Consider the following 20872-nt stretch of genomic DNA (forward strand, 5'->3'; position numbering starts at 1 on the left):
ATTCGCTGCGCAAATGGCGACTGCTTCTGGCTCCTTAGCTGGCCCCGGGGTCCCTGTGCAGATCTGCGCCATGTCAAATGCTGCCCTCAAGGGAAGCATTTGGCTGCTGGTGGCAAAGCAAGGCGCTGGGTTTGTGAACATCACACAGCTTGCACTGGGGGTTCTCTCTCTGACACATCAGGAAACAAATTTTGGCTTCTGCTTATTAGGCTGGAACACTGATATGGGACACTATGGCAAAAGAAAAGAAAGCACGCCTTTTTCTTCACCAAAACAAAAAACTTTGGAGTATTTTTGAAGAACGCAAATTCCAGACAGTGACTTAAAGTGAATCTCATTCTTAATTGTTCACTCTTCAACGGGCAGTGACTGTTGGGTTTTTTAAAAAGAAAAATTATCTTTTTTTTCTTTTTTTTTTAAGAGATATCCCACAGATACAGGTGAATGGCATAAAGGGAAGGACAAGAAGAATTGTCCACGACCCACTTGAGCAATAGCATGTTTCCAAATCACCCAGATAGTCGTAGAAATAACTTTCTTACAACGTTTAAGTGTTTTTTCTCTCTTATTCAAAGGCACAATTTTTCCATAACAATGCAACCTTTCACTGTCCCGAACATTTACATGCCCCTGAAGTTCTAATACCGATGCAATAATTCCTTGGCATCAATAAAATATATTCCCTTTGCGAACTCCTGCTGTTTCCCTCATCATTGGTAAAAACTGAAATGCCTTACAAAAATAATTATTTTGCTGCACACTGTTTTTCATTTTTGATAGAATCTTAACCGCAGACTTCTCTGAATGCACATCTAAGAAAAACCTTGTCATTATTTCCACTGACCTGAGTAATTAGGTAGGAGCCAGAACCCCCTGCCTCCTGATTGGCGAGATGTACTGCATAAAGCACACTTATCAAGTCTCCCCTCCAGCAGCCAAACAGCACAGGCTACAGAAAGCAGAATGAGAGAGAAGCATTTGGAAAAGTGAGAGGCATAATCTAACGGACTGCAGCTAGGGCACCAGGGTGGGGACAAACAGCATAGGGTGGCTCATGATGTGGCCCCTCTGGAGAAGACTGGCTCCAGCAGGTTCATGTGCACCAGCCCTCCTCCTGCATTCACCATGGTCGCCTGCTGCTCATGCTCCCTCAGGATTCCCTCCAAAAGGGGCAGTTTCCCCCACCCCAGATATTCACAGGGAGGTATCTGCTCCAGTCTCCGTGCTCCTGGATCCAGCAGCTGTGGACTGTGGTCAGGACGCACATCTGGCCTCTACTCCTCAATTTTTATGCCAGTGTTATGAAAATGACATTTACCTATTCCCTTTTCAGGGCTGTGGAGGAGATCGATCAGGCAGCTTATATATCCTGCTTTCTGTAATCTCCCAAACTAATCAGCCCCCAAACAGATCCTGTGCTGGCAGGCCACATCCCTCCAGCTTCACCAGTAAGAACAGCAGGTGGGAGAATAGCTCCACACACGTTCCCTGCTTGGCCCTTTTCTAAAACTGCTTGTGACACTAATTGATCGGTGCCAGTAGTGATGGTGGCTGAGACGCACACAACCCACAGGGAAGCTGTTCAAAGCCACAGTAATGAGTAACCTATGGCTGCTTGAAAGCACAACGATGGGCTTTGAATTCTGCTACTATTACCTGGGATAGCCAGACCTCTGTCCCCTCCCAGTGTTAGAGAGATGAATCATATTAAATCTATTTGAATTTTACGCTAATGACCTGGGGGGGGGAAAAAAAAGATGACAACTCACTTCAAACTACTTTGTGTTCAGAGGTATGGCAGAGGGACTTCAGAGGGAGCCTACCTAGGAGGAGGCACAGTCGAGTCAGCACACAAAGGTGCTCCAGGTTGTTGCCAGTGGGGGACCTGGAAATCCTGCTCTGCCGGCAGCATCACTCTGTGCACAAAAGCCTGCGCAGGCAGCGAGCCTCCCCAGCCCCCGGCAGCAGGGAATGCCAGGGCATACACACAAGCTTCCAACGTTCTGGCAACTTTAGGCCAAAAAAGCAACCCCTCAGGAGCCTTCCGTGAAACACCAGCTACAACAGCCCTGAGACTACTTCAAATTGCGCTGAGGGCTGACTCCCAGCTGCCCCCAGCATCAGGGGAGAGGATAAAACCTGCTACTCTTCAGGATTCACAGAGGATTTCCGAATCAAAGCGGTAAATTTAAAAAGATGAGGAGACCAAATTGAATGGAAACAGTATCACAGGTGCATCTCTTTTCCGGTCGCTACTGCTCACAATTTGCCATTATGCTCAGAGTTGATGCAACTTTCAGAAACAATGCTTGGCTCTCTTAAATGATTCATGCAGCGTGTGTTGCAGCAGACATTGACATTATAAAAAACTTCTCTGGAAACTAGCACAGTGATTAAAAATAGAAACAAAAATATACGACTCCACAATCTAGAAATGAGCCAGCCCACAAGTATCTTAAAATACACCTGCATCAATCTGGATACCTCCAGCAACCACTTTAAAGTATCACCCTTCCAGGAATTACTGCGTTTGGGAGGGAGAGGCCTGTGATTCTGGGAAGCTTTGCAAGACCACGTCATCACCAGAGCAGGAGAGAAGTTGTACTGGCTGCAGGACAACATCAGTGTCTCAACTGCAGTGAATACCTCCATGTAGTGAGTGTTTGCAGCTTTTCTTGCGCTGCGTCAGCAAAAGCTCAGTGTTAAAAAAACCACCAATCATAGCTGAAAAATTACCATGAAATGATGGAGTCTACACTGAGTACTACACTAGTAGATAGGGGCTCTATTTCAAGAACATCCTTATTTGTTCCAAGAATGAAATAAATCGCTCACTTAATTCTACTACCAGTTAATACAAAGAATTAACACCCACTGTAATAAGCCAGCTACTGTCTTGCTTCAGCCTCTGTGCACAGAGGAAGACAAGTCTGAGTCTTGGCCAAGTTCTCAGTCCAGGGAACATGCATATAAAGTTGTGTCCTTCATGTTCCCCATGCTCTACAGATCTGTGCAAACACAGCCCACTGGAATAACTTAGCATGACGCTGAGGCAGTTCAATCCGTGGCGACTCTCAGGACCCACAGAGAGCTAGTACAGAGCTGAGACATCTCACCTACGCTCACATTTTCCCAAAACCACATTTTCTGCTCCCACCAGGGCAGGTAACAAATCCTCTGCTACCTCACAGAAAACACCAATTCCTCCCTCATGGAGGAAGCTTCAGTCAGCACAGAGGACGAGCCGGAGCTGTAAGCTATACTAAGCAGGTTACATCTGAGCTCAGCATGGTGCCGTTTGCTTCTGAATGCAATTCAACCCAGTGGCTTTCATCTACAAAGCCCTCCAGGTCCTCTTGGCTGTCTCAGAATCTGATCTGCTCGATAGCCCAGATCAGCGCCCGCATCGTTGCAATAAGCCACGGGCACTTCTGTTAACAACACACAATAGCAACCTGGGGGACGGGCGGCTGGAGGACAGCATGCAAAGTCTTAAGATTAGTTTTCTCACCGCAGATTGCCTGGCCTTTGCTTGCAGCAGGCGCTGGTATGGAAGACCAGGCACCTTCCCTAGGATCATCTGGACAATATAATGGGACTTTGACCTTCTGTCTCTGATGTGGCTGCTGAAGTGCCCTTATAGATTGCATATTCTTGTTAATTGCTGGAAGCATTTTATATTTACTTCTTTGAATACCTAAAATGCTGCCAGAGGCTCGAAAATGCACTGTCAAAGTTATGCATGTGCTATCAGATGGTAGCTGGAAACACATTTAGGTTTCACATCAGTTAATCCTTTAGCTTAGGAATATTTAGATGTCTACCCACCCTTGGAGCATTTTAAATGGTGACAAGACTCAAATAAGTCTATGAGATAATAAATACTAGTCTTTTTCTCCTGATAGGGCAGCAAAGACAACAAAGCTACATTCTGTCAGAGAACCACTGCAAAGGGATGGATACACAGGGTGCACTGGGCAGCAAGAAATCTGGATCTTATTTTGTGCTCAGTGGATGTTCTGCTGATAGCAAAGCAGTGGGCAGCCATTTTACCAGTCAGTGCTTCTGTTTCCCCTTTTTTTTGGCACTTTTAAATTAATTTTTTTTCTCCTTTTTAGGTTACATTTTCCAGGGCAAGGACTCTTTCATTCTACACAGGAGCTCAGTTCAACAGAGCACCAAATTCATTTGGGACCTTGCTGCACTACTATAACACAAACCAGTCAGATTAGAAACAAAAAGTTCTGAAAACACATGTTTTTCAGACTTCAGAGTTTAGTTGGGCACTAATAGTAAAGCTGTTGAATAGCATATTTGAGGCTCAGATGGAAAACAGAAACTTCCACAACCACAAGTTGTACAAGACAATACACATAACCCATTGAATGGAAAAATAGACTGTCTTTATCGTATTAATGATGATTTAGAAAAGCTGATGTTCCAGAACCCACCAAACATTTTATTGCCACTTCTATTCATTTGTACACAGCTTTAATAATATCTTGCTGTATTCTTGATTTTTTTTTTGCCTCCACATTCATTTCTATTCCTGTTACTGTGTTAATAATTGTAGGCAGATTTAGGAGTGGTACCTCTCTGGTTAAATGGCAGTGGGTTTGCTTCCTAGACAAGGAGCCCTAAGGAAAAAAAAAAATCCATTCTGGAAATAGCATCACAGCAGTGCTATCTGTAAGCATCCCCAGAATTATTCTGCCTGTTATTTAATTAGCTCAGACAAAGGTTGCAGAGTGCACAGAAATCTATCAAGGGATCTGCAGTAATATTTGGAGATCATTTCTTTTACTGCTTTATCATTAAAGTTTTATGTACTCTTGCAATTGATAGAAGCAATAAAACATTTCTGAAAAATATAGAAGAAGAAACAAAAAAGTAAAATACATGAAATAAAACCTTCGTATCTTAAATTCCACTAGCACTGCACCCATGGCATCATTTAACAGTTTGCTAGGTCTGGTGTACAGACTACACTTCACTGGATCATGACAAAGTACTTAGATCTAAATACATTTCCTCTATTTATCCCAGTTGGAAAAACTAAATAGAGGTGTTTTGAGTGAGAGTGAATATATCACTGTTTAGTTTACAAAAACTGTATCTTCCTTCTTCTCAAGAGTTTCTCTGACAATCAACCTGGAATGTTACATAAAATAAATAAAAATATTTCAGTAAGACACATTGCAATTCAAGAAACAGTTATGGTTGTGATTACATATGGGTAAAATAATCTGTTGAAATCTTTCAGCATTACACACATTTCAAGTGACCTGAACAGAAATCCTGAGTATGGTGAAAAGCAAAGTTTGCTGTTTCTTAACCGACACTCAAAGTTCAAGTCTTTCTGCAGGATCCTTCTGCAATCCTCACAGTCAAAGAAAACAGAAAGAAGATGCATCATTTCAATGACATCTCTTTCACTTCAAGTTCTGTAGAAAACACCATGGCATCCAGCACTGGGGTAGTTAAATGGCTCATTTCATTTTAAAAATTAGTCTCTTCAGGGAACTGGCACTGGGTGAATGAGAAGTGAATCCGATCAGTAGGATCTTTATTTCCAGGTTAGCACACCCCAGAGAGAGCCCAGTTTTAGTTCTTAGTTCCTAGGCTAAGTTCACAGCTAGTAAAGGCCCATCAACCTTTTTTTACCCTGTGAATTGGATTTGATGTCATTAAAATACTATGAATATAGAACCCAGCTTGGCCTTTTTAAGGAGCCATATGTCTTGATTCCTTTTTACTTTTAAGAATATAGTTGAGTGCTAGTACATGCTAAGCTCAGCATCATCAAATGACATGCTGCTAAGCTAGTTAGGAAACTTTTGCCAGTAAGTACCTGTAGTTTAAAAGTAGTTCAATCAAATACTAACATCAGATACAGTAGCCACAATGTACAAATGACAGAATGAGCAAATTTTGTTGTCCTGGGAAGTCAAAAGATATTCTACAGCCACAGGAGGAAAAGCAGGAAAACTTAAACAGTGCATTACTGTAATTAAGTCAACTAATTGTATACACATGAGCAGCGGTGTTGCATCAGCAACATCATGATTTTGAGAGATAGTAGAGACAGAATGAATCACTTGTCAAGACTTTTTAAGCACAACATATTTGACAATAATCAGCGAGTTCCCAGCATCAACAATCAGCAACCTCAGTAACATTCAAGACTTTCTCATGCTTATTCCAATGCCAAGTCACTGATTGCAGCCAGTATCTCAACTCTCGCATATAAATCAAAGGCCAATATGTACAAATACAGAGTGAGCCCTCTACCCTGCCTTTGACATCAATGCTACTTTTCTTACATATTCTGACTTCTTTTCTTTTTCTTTTTCTTTTTTTTTTTTTTTTAACCTAGAAGCCAGCTGTTGAAATCTGGACTCAATTAATCTAAAGTGTGAAAGATCATGTCAAGTGCAGGCAATGACTCACACCAGGAAGAAAGACACTGTGATTTCCCAACTATCTGATCAACTATGGTTTTAGGCAAATGACTGATGTTAGATATTGGATTATGTATTTTTGAAAGTGTGCCATAACCAAGTGTAGCTAGAAATTGAGCATCAATGTAAGGACATATGGAAGAGGTCTTTGTGCTCATTCTTTCCGGAAAAATCACAGCTGAAGAACATGGAAGAGAAAGAAGCAATGCTTTTTCAGTGGAATCTCTTTGCATTTGGCAAAAAATCCTTCGTGACATCCAGAAATGGGGCTTGTAAGCGCTTCTGGTTTCTTTTTAAAAGCTGCTTCAGGGAAAGAACATGAATTCATGTGCAGTAGAGCAGAAAAAGGAGAATTCTTTTTTTGGCTATAGCTGCCACCTCTGCTGGAGAAGCCTGGCGATACTGCCATTAGGAGGAGATTTGAGTTACTTTCCTGTTTCATCACAGCACAACCTGCACACAAGTTTTGTGCACAGCCTCAGGCAACTCCTTGTGCTCCCCTGTGCCTTTACTGCCATCTATATCTTGAGAATGATAGCACTTTGCTTTGTCACAGAGATGTCACAAACCCATTAAAGACAGAGATGCATTTGTTTACTGGAGTAATGGGTTTGCTGCAAGTACCTGAGTGAGATAGCCAAAGAAATTCAGAGCACTCTATGGACATACTGCCACTGCAGTCACTTACAGTAACTTTAGGACAAAGAGTGACTTAATGGCTTCATCACTGGCAGAAAATGAGAACGCAGTTGAAAGATACAGAAACCTTTTTTTCTGCACTAATACCAGGGCTCTGTGGAAAAGAGAAAGTGAGCAGAGAGAGTCCAAAATAAAGCTATCCTCCTGCACAAGGTGATGTGGCCTAAACTTCTTCCATTTTCTATATAGAAAAATATAGACAAGTTTGCCTAACTCAAAATGTTACATTTTATATCAAGAGACCATAGCCCTATGTAAAGCAATGGTCAACACAGGCAAAACAGATATCTAGAAGAGACAGGACAGCACCACCTTCCTGGAGTTCAGGTTTTGTTGTACCTTGATGAAATATTTTAAGGTTCATTCAATTCACAGCAAAACACCTGAACCGACTCAGAGAGCTTGAGGCATTGCAGTCATAGAATTTCCTGGTTTAAATCTGCAGTGAAGATAACAGCCTCTCCAAAGTTTTCAAGTGTTAATATCCATGTCCCAAAATAAAGCAGATACAAGAAACCAACAAAAACATTGGTATAGGAAAGCAGCAGTAAGGAGTTTACAAGTAAATAAAATAATCTTATCCCCACGTATCTATGTGCTCTAGCATCTGTACTTTATTTATCTGTAACTCTTCACAATTGTAGGAAAAAATATGGGCTTTGTCTAGTTGGAGGGACTGGTTTATCTCTGCTCCTGACCCTTTAATTTGTCATCTAGCCAGCATCCCCTCGGTGAGAATGTTTCTGGCACTCCAAGGCTGCAGTTAACTTAATAAGGAATGTAAGCACAGTTAGATAAATTAATTTCAAGGTCAAGCACACTGACAATGGAAAATGGATGCAAGTGGCAGGTAATAGAAGAAAATTCGCATGCATACTGATACACTGTTAAAGGCAGATGTTACTAGATAATTTAATCTCAAATGTAACTGATGTTTTCAGTTGCCCTTTTCCATTAAAAGAATTGTAGCAGATGCAAAAATCAAAGATTATTCAAAGAATTAAGATATGAAAAGCATGTTAGATCACTAAGCTCCAATTAGTTAAATTAAATTGTATACCATTATCTACCTGTAGCTTTATTGGTAGCTAGCATTAGCACTCAGCTTGAGCAATAATAAAATTAGAGAATAACACTTTAATTGAATTGCACTTAAAAGGATCATGCTGACAAATGTGATTGTATCTGGCTGTAATGCACACCTTTTCCAACGATCATTAAATCCAATGAAATGAAAGTCACAGGATCTTGACAGCTCTCTGAAATAATCTGTGAACCATGCTGTATCTCGCAGTTCCTAATCAATTTAGAGAAGCCTCATTAAGGCTCTGCAGCTAAAGAACACTTAAAAATCAAAACAAATTACAACATGTTATGGATAACTAGCTAATCATATCGATACAACAAGGATGTATTGTGTTGCAACAATTCATTTCCTTTGTAAGAAGTGTTTGCCATGGATGATTTAGGAATTGTTATTCATAACTGTGATCAGCCAGCCCTAATGTAAAATTTTTTCATCTTAGCTCATAATAAATATTTCTTATGCTGTGTCTTCACTGTATTCTAGATCTAATACTGGACTCTATGATTGCATGCCTGTTAATTATTTGTGTGTCTGTGTGTATATTTGTTTCTCTCCTTTGCTGTTTTTGCCTCTCTCTTGAGTATGCAGAAACAATGATGTGTGATTCTGGGAACAAATTAGACATTATCAGATACCCATGTGAATATTTCTTGGCAATTTTTGTACCCATGAGTAAGGACTTTGTTGCTGGATTATTTAACAGCCAATAACTCACCCTCACTCTCTCCTACCTTCGGTGGCTGTTTCCTTTTTATATGGCAGCTAATACAAAATAGTGTACCTTGATGTAACACTTACACATAAGAAATTTGAGCTGGGTAGTTTAGCAGATTAATGAGACCAGCAAACAGGCATTTAAAACTGAGGCGTACCTGTGGCACTCATTCTTGATCTGCTTAGTCAACATGGACTTGGCCAGTCACCTTTTCCAGTGGACTCTTCCAATCACATGATAAATCATTCTTACTCAAATATTTCTTTTTAAAGATTCCCCCTCAGCCTTAGTTGATAAAAGTCCCAGGCATCAGACAGAGTGCATGGAACCAGACACAAGCTCCTTCCCTCCAACATGGACATTATATCTAGTCACTTACACTTGCTGTTGATTAACGTTCCTTTAGCTTTGAGCCTTTGAGGGATTGTTATAGTGTGACTTCTGCTCTCAACAAAGCATAAAATTGGATGTAACACTAAAAAGCCACTATATAATAACATCCTGTTTTCTGTCCATTGGACTGATTTGCATGGACCACTCCAGACCAACACGGGGACAGAGTTTAAAATGCAACAGTAGATCAAGACAGAATATCATACTGATGTTAAATACAATTTATAACGCACAGGTTAAGCTATCTGAAGAAATATGGCTTTAATAAATACATGCTGTTTCTTCTGTTCTCTTTCTGCATGAAAAGCAGAGCAGGATTCCAGACAACATATGGATTTCTACATACTATTTAAAACAGTTTTTAATGCTTGCCCAAGGTATACAAAGTGGCTACTACATACCGAACATACTGCTCAACAAAGGCAATAGTGAGTCCATAAACATTTGAGAGGGGGTTAGAGATTTAAACATAAAGATAACAGATCCAAAAACTGACCAGAGGTTTAACACCAATTAAAGTTAATATTATTGGCATCATGGTAGTACCTAGAAGTCCAGTCACACCAGAACCCTTTTGTACACGGCAGAAAACAGAAACAAAAGACAACCCAAATGTCTCCTGATATTCTTCTCCAGGAGTGCAAGGAGGCTTTGGGCCATCAAAAAACCAAGCACCCTTAGCACTAAGGATCTGATCCAGCTCTGAGCAACTCCCACTGCTGTAACCTCCTTCAGCAGAGGGATGCATGCTTGCCTCCATGCAGCACAGAGAAGACAAGCCCTTTCAATGGGTTAACTCAGCAGCTGAGTGCGTGAATTCACCTGGGATACCCTTGAAAACCATTTTCTAGACACCTCACACCCCTGTGGCCAATGTGCTGTACCTGCCCTGACAAGTTTAGTGGCCTGACCTCCTCTGGCATAATGCACTATGCACGCATTTCCATAACCCAGCAGGTATAAGGCTTTATCCCGCAATTACTCTCACCTCTGACAGCCAGGACAAATACCATTAACTGCATCTGAATTGTAGTCATGGCACAGAGATCGGAATGGGAGACTGTAAGCCTTTGCACTGTCTTGGACAAGTTCAGCTGGATGGCCAGTGCACATCAGGGAGCTGTGTCCTTCCATCTCGGACTGTCACCTCTACCCCTGCAGAAGATGCTTTAAAAGAGTGGCCATTGTTTCTAGTGTATTGAATTATCCTTAATTTTCACTTTTCCCAGGCATAAGTGATTGGCACTGGTTGCTAAATGGATGCAGGACTAGGAACACACAACTGGAGTATGAGTCTTATAAAGGAAAGAAACCCTAAAGACAAAAATAGAGAGTCTGAGAGGATAAACAGTTGTATGCAAACACCAGTAAGTTTCCCTCTCTCATTCTTTCAGGAGAAGTCTCCAACCTCATCCTCTAGTGAGGTGTTGAAGAGCTAATGTTGTGGAAATAAATGGCTGTTTATAAACATCTGCACTCTAAAGAAATACAACCACCCGCTGGAACCAGGACTCAGTGGGACAAGAACAGCTGCTTGAGACTAGGAGAGAAATGAGGAAGGCTCAGCAGCGTAAGGGAAGAAAACCTGACTGCTGTGTCAAGCATCCCACTCCATTTTGCTATATGGAGCACTCTTTACATAACCCAGCAGTTAATTAGAAACAACACACATTTGTGGTTCCCCTCGAGGCAATGAAAAATAACTAGTGTACCTGTGCAATAACTTTCCTTTTAGCAAGGAATTTAGCAAGTTATTTCTGTTTTGAGCCAAAACACAGCGTGTGCGTCAGATGGCAATAGCTCTGAAAGTGGTGAGACTGGATCCAGTAACAAATGGCTTTTGAATATGTTTGTAAACAGGAGTCCTGTCAGTATTTTGAGGCCTGTATTAGAGAGTGAATGATGACTAGGCCTGCCAGCAAATATATTAAGAAAAAAGCAGGTGTCTCTTCACATGTACAATTTTGGTTCACAAAAGGCTGTTAGGATGTTTGCTAGTCCTTGTCTGCGATACGATGCCAGTTGTAAGCAAAAAGTCTAAACATATATCAAAACTTATGCAACCAGTATTGCCAAACAAATTTTCAAAAGCCTTAGATAATAATAAGCAAAGAGAAAAGTATTTGACATTTATTTCTGTATTCTCACTGATTACTTCTGTAAAAGTGCTTAGTGTTCACCCTAACCACAATCTGAAATCTTGTCCTGCAAACACGAGCTCTAAGAACTTTATTTTATAAACAGAAGGAGAGACTATCACATTTTCACTTATTTCCAGAAACAAAAGTACTAAGAAAACCACCAAATATTCACAGATTCCCGATAAGATCACCGCAAGCTGGCAATGCTGAAAAATTATAGAGTTGCAATATAAGCTAGGCCTCGGCTCCGGGCTTGCCTCTGGCTGACCTTGCGAGTTTACGTCTCAGGAAAATCAGACCGCTACAAGTCATGCACATCAGGAGATGGGCTGTGTGCTCTCCATACACCCCAGTGTGGGATACAGATAGTGTTAGGTGTCATTTGAAGCTCGAATCCATTTGTAACACCCATAGCTTAGTACAGAACTGCTCTGAACTGTTTACAACTTTTCTCTGAAAAAAACCTTCCCTACAAAGGGGTTAAAAATGTATGTCTGTGAAATATAATCATATACATTTTTCGTTTTCCACAATTTCCTTCTCTCTCTCTCCCAACTAATTTTCAACTTATTCCATCTCATATCCACTCTCGGCACCCAATCACTGTCCCTCTGAAGCTATTTTCCTGCTTAAATGATGCCAGCATAATATCAAGATTTTTTTATTATTATCAGATTACAGTTCACATGTGAATCAAAATTGTGTTAGGGGTCTGATCCTGCCACCCTTGAAATCAATTGTGGTTTCTTTCAATGAAACCAAAAGGTCTCACTCTCAGTAAGCTGCAGCTCCAGGTCTAGTGACCATTTATTATTCATAAGTACAGTCTGGGACAGACTGATAAATGACCCCTAACCATCCCACTCAATTTCAAAGGGGGAAAGAACCGGAATGGACTGATTAATGGCTTCAGCAATCTCAAGTCTTGCTAACCTTACCTTTACAGGTATAGGGAGATGCCTGATCCGTATAATATTTATATAACAAAGCAATTATCTCTGTAATATGGATTGTTTCAGGACACATTCACTCCAGTTCAATGTAATGGGGCTGTGGAAGACATATGACACAGCACGTAAAATTGATAAGTGGAGGTTTGTACCGTCCAGCTTGCTTACAAAATGCAAGTAGAGACAATCTGAATGACAAACTTTGCACCAGTCAGGGTACAGGTAGCCTTTGCCACAGAGGGCTTGGCCCAAAGGGAATTCATGTTCCTTTGACTTAAGTTGGGGGTTGTGTTAAAGCAGCAAGAAATGGTGAGATTGCTAGCCAGAATGCGAGAAGAACTGCTTAAAACTTACAAAGAAGTAAGCAGCCTGTAATAACTGGATCATCCATACCTTAGTTGGCCAATAAAAGCCTGGATCCAGAGCATGCCCACCTGTCTGGGTAGCCAACAAAATGTCCTGAATGAGGTTGAAGGAATTCAATAAAGCCACAGAATCACTGGTGAGAGGGCATAACTCAAAAAGACACGAATGCAGAAGTCAATGACTATGAGAAGCCTCCAGGGACTCAAATAGGCTGCAAAAAGGAGATTACTAAATTCAGTAAAAGAGGGGGAAAGCAAAGAGAAAGAAGCTCTGCTCTGTAGAGGACAGCAAAGCACTACTGTTGGGAGCATGCAAACAGGAAAGACAGCACTGAATGAAAAGCAGGAGCTGAAACACCCCATCAGATTCTTGGCTGCAGGAGAAAAGCCATTATAATTTGGCAGTATCTGGGTAGTGACATGGGGCAGTGTCAGCTTTCGGCACAGACGAAATGGTGCTCCAGCACAGCACAGCTGGGTGGCCACTGTCCTGCTTCTCACCATGGGCTGTGGGGTGGGTGTCTGCAGGGAGAGGGCAGCCTTCCCTCTCAAAACTTTCCTATTCATTTTGCCTGTGTTACCTGAAAAGCTTTTAGCTGGGTCTGAAAAGGGGAAGACAGTCCCTCCTCCTACAGGATGTTCTCTCGATGGGGAGTGGGGCATGGCCAGTCCGGCTGCATATGGCATTTATACCCCAGCTCCCCAAGAGCCACCCTCCCACGCTTCTTCCCATCCTTCACACTGCTTGGGTAATGAGAGTGAAGCAGCTAACAGTGGTGACCTACTTCCAGCCTCCTTCCTCAAGGAAGCTGCCTCATCAAAAGCTCTCCATGAGCCCTGTTCAGCTTCAGAAATCCAAACAAAGCAGAAATGTAAGATGCCAAATAGCGGGCAGGTTGCTCTGAACGTCTGTGAGTGGTCGACAGGTACCTGCGTGAACTGGGGGCATTAAGAGATGTAGGAAACGAGACACTAATTTCACAGACTGTCTCAAGAAATCCTTCAAGAAGAAACTTTCTCCTCCTGCAGGCAGAACCCTGTGGACACAAAGAGCACTTTGCCCTCCACGAGCTCCATGCTGGATCGAGATCTAACACAATAGAATTTGCAGCAAAGCAGGTCATTTAAGAATTGCAGCAAACCTGGTCAAAATTAATAGTTCTGGATTTATGGCAGAGAATCAGTGATAGTAAACCAAAGAGGAGAGGTAGAATAATAAAAACAGAACATTCAGCAAAAACCCCAAATGCGCTTTTAAGTGATCTCAGCTGCAACAACTAACACACACCAGCTGTTACAAGGTGCAAACTGAAAGTCTTGGGTAGACCAACAAGTTGACCCGTTCCATTCAATTATGAACAGGGTTGCACCTAAGATGTGTGCCAGTAGATGGTATGTTTATTTTAACCAAATAGTTACCTGAACATAACTGGAGCTCCCTTTAGCACTGCTGCTTTGTTTTGAGCCCATATTGCTCGCTGAACATGCTTCAATTTTACCCTCTGAAGTTTTCCCTCCTCCTATCTTATCCCCTTGTGAAATGTCACAAAGAGGATCACTCTGACCAACATGATATGAACGTTTGGATCATTGAGTGTAATATGCGACCCATATTTGCACCTCAAAGCATTGTGCTTTTGCAGTTAAATATAATCCCGTGCCATCTTTTAGAAGACGAGCAATAGAAATACCAGGATCTTTCCTCATATGCTGGCACAATACATCAGCTCCAGGTTTTCCTCTGCTCGTTTATCCAGGTCCTGATTTACATTAACACATGTCCATGCCCCTAAGACCAAGTGAAAACAGCTAGAAGCCTATGGATTTTAGTGTCCTCTTGACATGCAGCACTGTTTCAGAGACATCTTGGCTCAGGCTCCAGTTCCTGCTTGTTTTCACAGTAGATTTCAAGAATTTGCAAGACATCATTTCATTTGCTTTTATCTTATCATAGCTTGTTCAGCCCCCTTCACAATTAGACTCTGACATTTTTATGGCTCAAAGTGGCTGCATCTTTTTGTTTGTTTGTTTTTTTAAAGTAGGTCATGTGAAACATGAATGTGTTGCATCAACACATAAAGAAGGCTTGGTGTATCTCAGTTCAGGTGCTCCGCATTTGATACCACTACTCTGCATGCTACCCAGCCATCATATCCACTGGGTGCTCCCCGCTCACCTAGAGCTTCTTCAGACAGAGATAGAGGGAAAAGGGTTCTTTCCCAGAATAACTGGCAATTTATGGGAGCAGGCAACAGAGAGGAGCCAAGAACCAGGAACTCTAGATCTCCTCATCCATGACTGCTGCTGTCACAACCTGACACATCTCCCACCTGACAGCCACAATAAGTCCAAAACTTTTCTCCTGACAGGCAAGGTAGCAAATGATGGAGCTACTGACAATATATCAATTTTCTTCTCCTCTATTGGAAAAGAACAGCCTACCTAACTTCCTTAAATCAAGTAGTAGTATGACTGATGCAAATCTTAAAGCCCAGCCTTCGAAGTTGATTGGTGACCCATGAGAAAGAAGGCATGTGATTAATTCTGTAAGACAGTTCATCAACTGATTGCATAAAATGTCCAAGAAGCAGCAACACAAAACTTGAAAGCTAAGGAACATGCTCCTGCAATGCACATTCAGAACTTCAAAACACACATACTTGTTGGACTTAAAGGACCAACAACAAAATTATATGCCAGAACACTGAACTACTTGACTCACAAACAATTAAAGCATTCTTTCAGTATAAATTATATTTTGTAGCGTTATTTTTCTCAGGCAGTATATACAAAACAGTGGATATACTCACAGGAGTTGTATCAAACTCTTAAATTTCTCTTCCCATAAGTTTTGGCCAGTTTAATTCCCTGAATGTAGGGAGATGTGGGCTGGACCCCAAAACTGAACTCAACCAGATCTGCCAAACTGATGCTGGAGACTTATTCTCTGGGGCAGCTGGGGACTCCATCTCATAAATGTGGCACTGGGTCTTATGTTTTTGGGTTTCCTAAATTCAGCATATGGTAATTCCCACCCTTACTATTTTGGGTGGGAAGGAACGGTGCCCATTGATGACAAACCCCTCTCTCATTTCAGACCCACCTCTCCTCCTCTAGCCCTTTTGCAAAAGAATTACAATTGGACTCATATATTTCAATGTTGGTGTCATTTAGCTTCTGAATCAGTTTGGCAAGTCCTATATTTAAGAGGCATTAAGTCTGTTGTGAATGTATAGCTAACTGATCACACTCTTAAACAGAACAGCACTCAAGATCTAGTACTAACACCTACACAACTTCTCCTTTGCTTCTAAATGCACAAACCAATTTTTCCTAACATGGTGTCCAACACAATTCGCACACTTGCAACTCTCTTGGTACCAGAAGATTAGGACAGACTCTGAGTTGCACTCAATTTTCTAATTGCCTGCATGGTATTAGAGTTTCATGTTTACCTGAAACATGTGAAAGAAACAACTCTAAGCCTGTTCTAAGGAGTAACAGTTCCAACATGTGCATAGACATGGGATCACACTGCCGGTGCGTTGTCTTTATCTTACAGCTGGTTGCAGTCCCGAAGGCAGCAAGACGGGAGGAGTTTGTTCACATCTGGTTACAAAAGATCTTATAAACATGCCTGATGTGACTCAGGGTTAAAAGGGTATCTATCCCGGATCTTAGAGTCTTCTTCAAGTAGGTTTCTCATTCTGTTTACTCTCAAGCAACATTTTACAATCAGGTATAGCAACAAGCAGAATAAAATAGCCTCAGGATCTAGCCCTTAATGCCCAGTTAGCGCACTCTGACACTCAACTGCAATTATTTTCCTTTCCTAACTTGAGATACAAAATGTCCTGTCTGCCAAGAACAGCCCAGCACAGTTATGCCTGTCTTTGCTTGACGCAGAATGATTTTCCACTGTAGATTCATTATGTCATTGAATTCAGTCACGGGAATATTAACATTTTCACACATGTGGGAACTCATCTTGTGAATGCAAAGCTCATTTATTACAGCGATTTCTTCAGAGGCTGTAGTATGCTCATTTTATAATAGGGTTTATATTAAGGACAGAGTCTGAACTGGTGAAAGCATGCAAATTTACCTGAAATCTGAAGTTTACAGCCAAGACTGTTTATTGCTGGTAATTAGTGGGGCTTCCCCCCCCCCTTTTTTTTTTCTGGTGTCTTGAGTAATTTAAAATATAATGTAATAAGGGAAGCTTGGGGACTTTGTAGCAGGGTGGCTTTTGATCGCTTACTCTGAAGTCACTAATGACTCTGATAAGATTGAGAAATTTAAAGAGAAGGGACATCTCCAAAGCCACACTGCAAGATGTATTAACATGTTTGAATGACTCTTGGACTATTGCACTAAAGCCTGAGGAAAGAACTGACTACACTCTCTCTCCCTGTATAGCAGAACGGAACACAATTTAGACATAAACGTTAACTTAATAACACTATGCAGTTATTGCAGCATCATAATTAGAGCACATTTTTATTTTGGACTGTAATATTAGTATACTTAGAAAATGCAAACCATTCATATTTATGAAATGCTCACCCAGTTAATGCTGCTAGCTGTAATTCTGAGCGCAGAAACATATAAGGAATTTTGGTCAGATATTCACAAATCTGTGCAATAAGAGAAAATGAAAAGAAGTCAGCTGCAGTTTTGAACACATGCTTGTAAATTCTTTTCTGTATAACATCAACAACTACTTATCTGGGTCAGCAGAAGAGGGAGCTACATTTTTATTATGAAGTTTAATAACACAGCAGCTCCTTTCACAGATATCATAGCTATGGTTGGTATTAAAATAAATAATAATAAAAAAGAACTCTCATTTTATTGAATTAGTAAGAGATGGTCTCCCTGGTGGTTGAAAAGAGAAAGCCCAGTAAAACGCTACTTTAGAGTTTCCTGGAAATGTGATGAATTTAAAGTTTCAAATAAAGCAAATGTACCAATTCAGATAAATTGATCTTTTTTGCCACGTTAAAGTAGATATTAAAGATATAATTCTCTTGAGTTTTATACCTACACTATCATTGATACGACTGCAAAGAAATGTTATAATTTGGCTGCACCTTTTCCCTGAAGCAGCTGTATACACCTGAGCACAGATTAGGAACGAAGTTGAGCACCCACCCAGGGCAGAAAAGATAGACTTACTGCTCAGAACCGGTTGCACATGCCCCACACAATACCTGCATCCTGCTGCTAATAAATACACAGAAGTGCTCATATAGCGACAGGAAGAAATCACAGCCGAAAAATTAGCATGCAGTAGGAATCTGTGAACGGTAACTAAGAGGACAGTCAGGCTCTGACTGTATGGCAGGTTACACTGTGCAGCAAGAGAGGAGTAACTACCCTGTACCTACACAAGACAACCACCGGGTGAGAATGTGCATTTCCAGTTCACATGCACATGAGTTTTGGGAGGGAAAGGAGGATAAGGGCCTTTAAAGCAAATACAAGTACCAACAGCAGCAACAAGGAATATCGTTGGCCCCACAATTGTAGAACAAAGGTTTAAGACGTGAAACACATCCAGCCTAATGGCTGGGAAGTTAAACAGCCCAAATTCCTAATCTATCCAGACAGACTCTCACTATTTTCAAGCAAATCTCATGATTTCTGAGTGTCTGAAATGTACACGACTGAAGTGGAAATAAGAAAAAAGACCCCAATAAGGTGCCAATATGGATCTTCAGACTCTTGAAAACATAATAAAGGAAAAGCTGATCTACAGTTTACCCTCCCAATATGTGTCAAGTACACGCAAAGAGGCAAAACTGCATGCTGAAGGGTTAATTTGGCACTGAAAATCATGTGTCCATCATCTCTCTGTGCACAGTGAATGAAATTCAACCCCACTCAGTCCAGGGATCTATGCACAAGGGTCATATTTTCTTGTAAACTTCAGCAGATGTGTAGACACATCTGCAGACAGCTCTGCCAGTGAGTAAAGCACTTTCCAAGCCTACAGCCCAGATCCACAGATTAAGGGTTAGATGATGCCCAGTCAGAATATCTGACCTCTATAGAAAAAGCGTCTTTTTTTTTTTTTTTCCTCCATACAGTCATCGACATGTGATCAGTATATTGTCTGGGGCCAGATGATCTGGTTTGCAGACATAGGCTAATACAAGTACAGGCACCCTGAGCTGCCTGTGTGCAAAGCACCCAGGCAGCCCTGCACGGAGGTGGTGGGCTGCCCATGGCCCACACTCGCCTCTGCCAGCTCCATGTTTTCAGTGCAATACTTGGGATGCCTCTACCCCCAATTGCAAGGGGCTCATGTGCGTGGACACTGCACTGTCCACACACTCCACAACTCCAACTTCAAGCTGGACTAGGGCATGCATGAGGTGCTGCACCCGAGATACGAGCCCTTTTGTAAACAGCTGCAGCAGGGAGCAGTACAGGAACCAGCTGTATCGGTGTTACCAGGGACTTTCCATTATCTGAAGTGTTCCAGCTTTGCTTTACCTCATAAAACAAAGCTGGCTGTGTTGCTAGCCCTCAGCATTGAAAAACCATAAAGCAGGAGTCACACACATAAATCACACCTAAATGCCTTCTGGGTTTTGAGCCTTTAAAGTTCATGTTGGTCCTTGTTCTCACCAACAAGGAGGAGCTGGTGGGGAATGTGAAGCTCAAGGGCAGCCTTGGCTGCAGTGACCATGAAATGGTGGAGTTCAAGATCCTTAGGGCAGCGAGGAGGGTGCACAGCAAGCTCCCTACCCTGGACTTCAGGAGAGCAGTTTGGCCTCTTCAGGGATCTCCTTGGTAGAGTACCATGGAATAAAGCCCTGAAGGGAAAAGGGACCCAAGAAAGCTGATTAATGTTCAAGGATCAGCTCCTCCAAGCTCAGGAGTGATGCATCCCAGCAAAGAGGAAGTCAGGCATAAACACCAGGAGGCCTGCATAGATGAACAAGATGCTCCTGGACAAACTCAAACACAAAAAGGAAGCCTACAGAGAGTGGAAGCAAGGACAGGTAGCCTGGGAGGAATACAGAGAAATTATCCAAGCAGCCAGGGATCAGGTTAGGAAAGCTAGAAAGAATTAAATCTGGCCAGGGATGTCAAGGGCAACAAGAAAAGCTTCTATAGGTACGTCAGTGATAAAAGAAAGACTAGGGAAAACGTGGGTCCTCTCTGGAAGGATATGGGAGACCTGGTTACCTGGGACATGGAGAAGGCTGAGGTACGCAATGACTTTTTTGCCTCAGTCTTCACTGGCAAGTGCTCCAGCCACACCGCCCAAGTCACAAAAGGCAAAGGCAGGGACTGGGAGAATGAAGAACCGCCCGCTGTAGAAGAAGATCAGGTTCAAGACCATCTAAGGCACCTGAAGGTGCACAATTCCATGGGACCTGATGAGATGCATCTGCAGGTCCTGAGGGAACTGGCAGATGAAGTGGCTAAACCACTATCCATCATATTTGAGAAGTTGCGGCAGTCCAGGGAAATTCCCACTGACTGGAAAAGCTGAAACATAACCCGCATTTTTAAAAGGGAATAGAGAAAGACCCGGGGAACTACAGGCCAGTCAGTCTCACCTCTGTGCCTGGCAAGATCGTGGAGCAGATCCTCCTGGAAACTATGCTAAGGCACATAGAAATTAATGAGATGATTGGTGACAGCCAACATGGCTTCACTAAGGGCAAATAGTGCCTGACAAATTTGGTGGCCTTCTACAACAGGGTTAGTGTTGGTGGATAAGGGAAGAGCAACTGATGTCATCTACCTGGACTCGTGCAAAGCATTTGACACTGTCCTGCATGATATCCTTGTCTCTAAATTGGAGAGACATGGATTTGACAGATGGACCACTTGATGGGTAAGGAATTGGCTGGATGGTTCCACTGAAACAGTTGCAGCCATCAGCTCCATGTCCAAGTGGAAAGCAGTGACAAACAGCATTCCTCAGGGGTCAGTATTGGGACCGGTGCTGTTTATCATCTTTGTCAGTGACATGGACAGTAGGATTGAGTGCACCCTCAGCAAGTTTGCCAAGGACACCAAGCTGAGTGGTGAGGTCAA

The 20872-nt window shown here is 42.0% G+C and overlaps 1 long non-coding RNA gene across 1 annotated transcript in view; it reads right to left on the reverse strand.

Moving 5' to 3' along the window:
* Positions 1-17376: 17376 nt before the first annotated feature.
* Positions 17377-20872, reverse strand: part of LOC138687097 (uncharacterized) — a 186587-nt gene continuing 183091 nt past the window's right edge. Inside the window, exon 3 of the long non-coding RNA XR_011326433.1 lies at positions 17377-17448. This is a non-coding gene — a long non-coding RNA (uncharacterized lncRNA). The remainder of the gene's footprint in view (positions 17449-20872) is intronic.

This window comes from Haliaeetus albicilla, chromosome 10 (genome assembly GCF_947461875.1).
Source record: "Haliaeetus albicilla chromosome 10, bHalAlb1.1, whole genome shotgun sequence".
Classification (NCBI taxonomy): Eukaryota; Metazoa; Chordata; class Aves; order Accipitriformes; family Accipitridae; genus Haliaeetus; species Haliaeetus albicilla.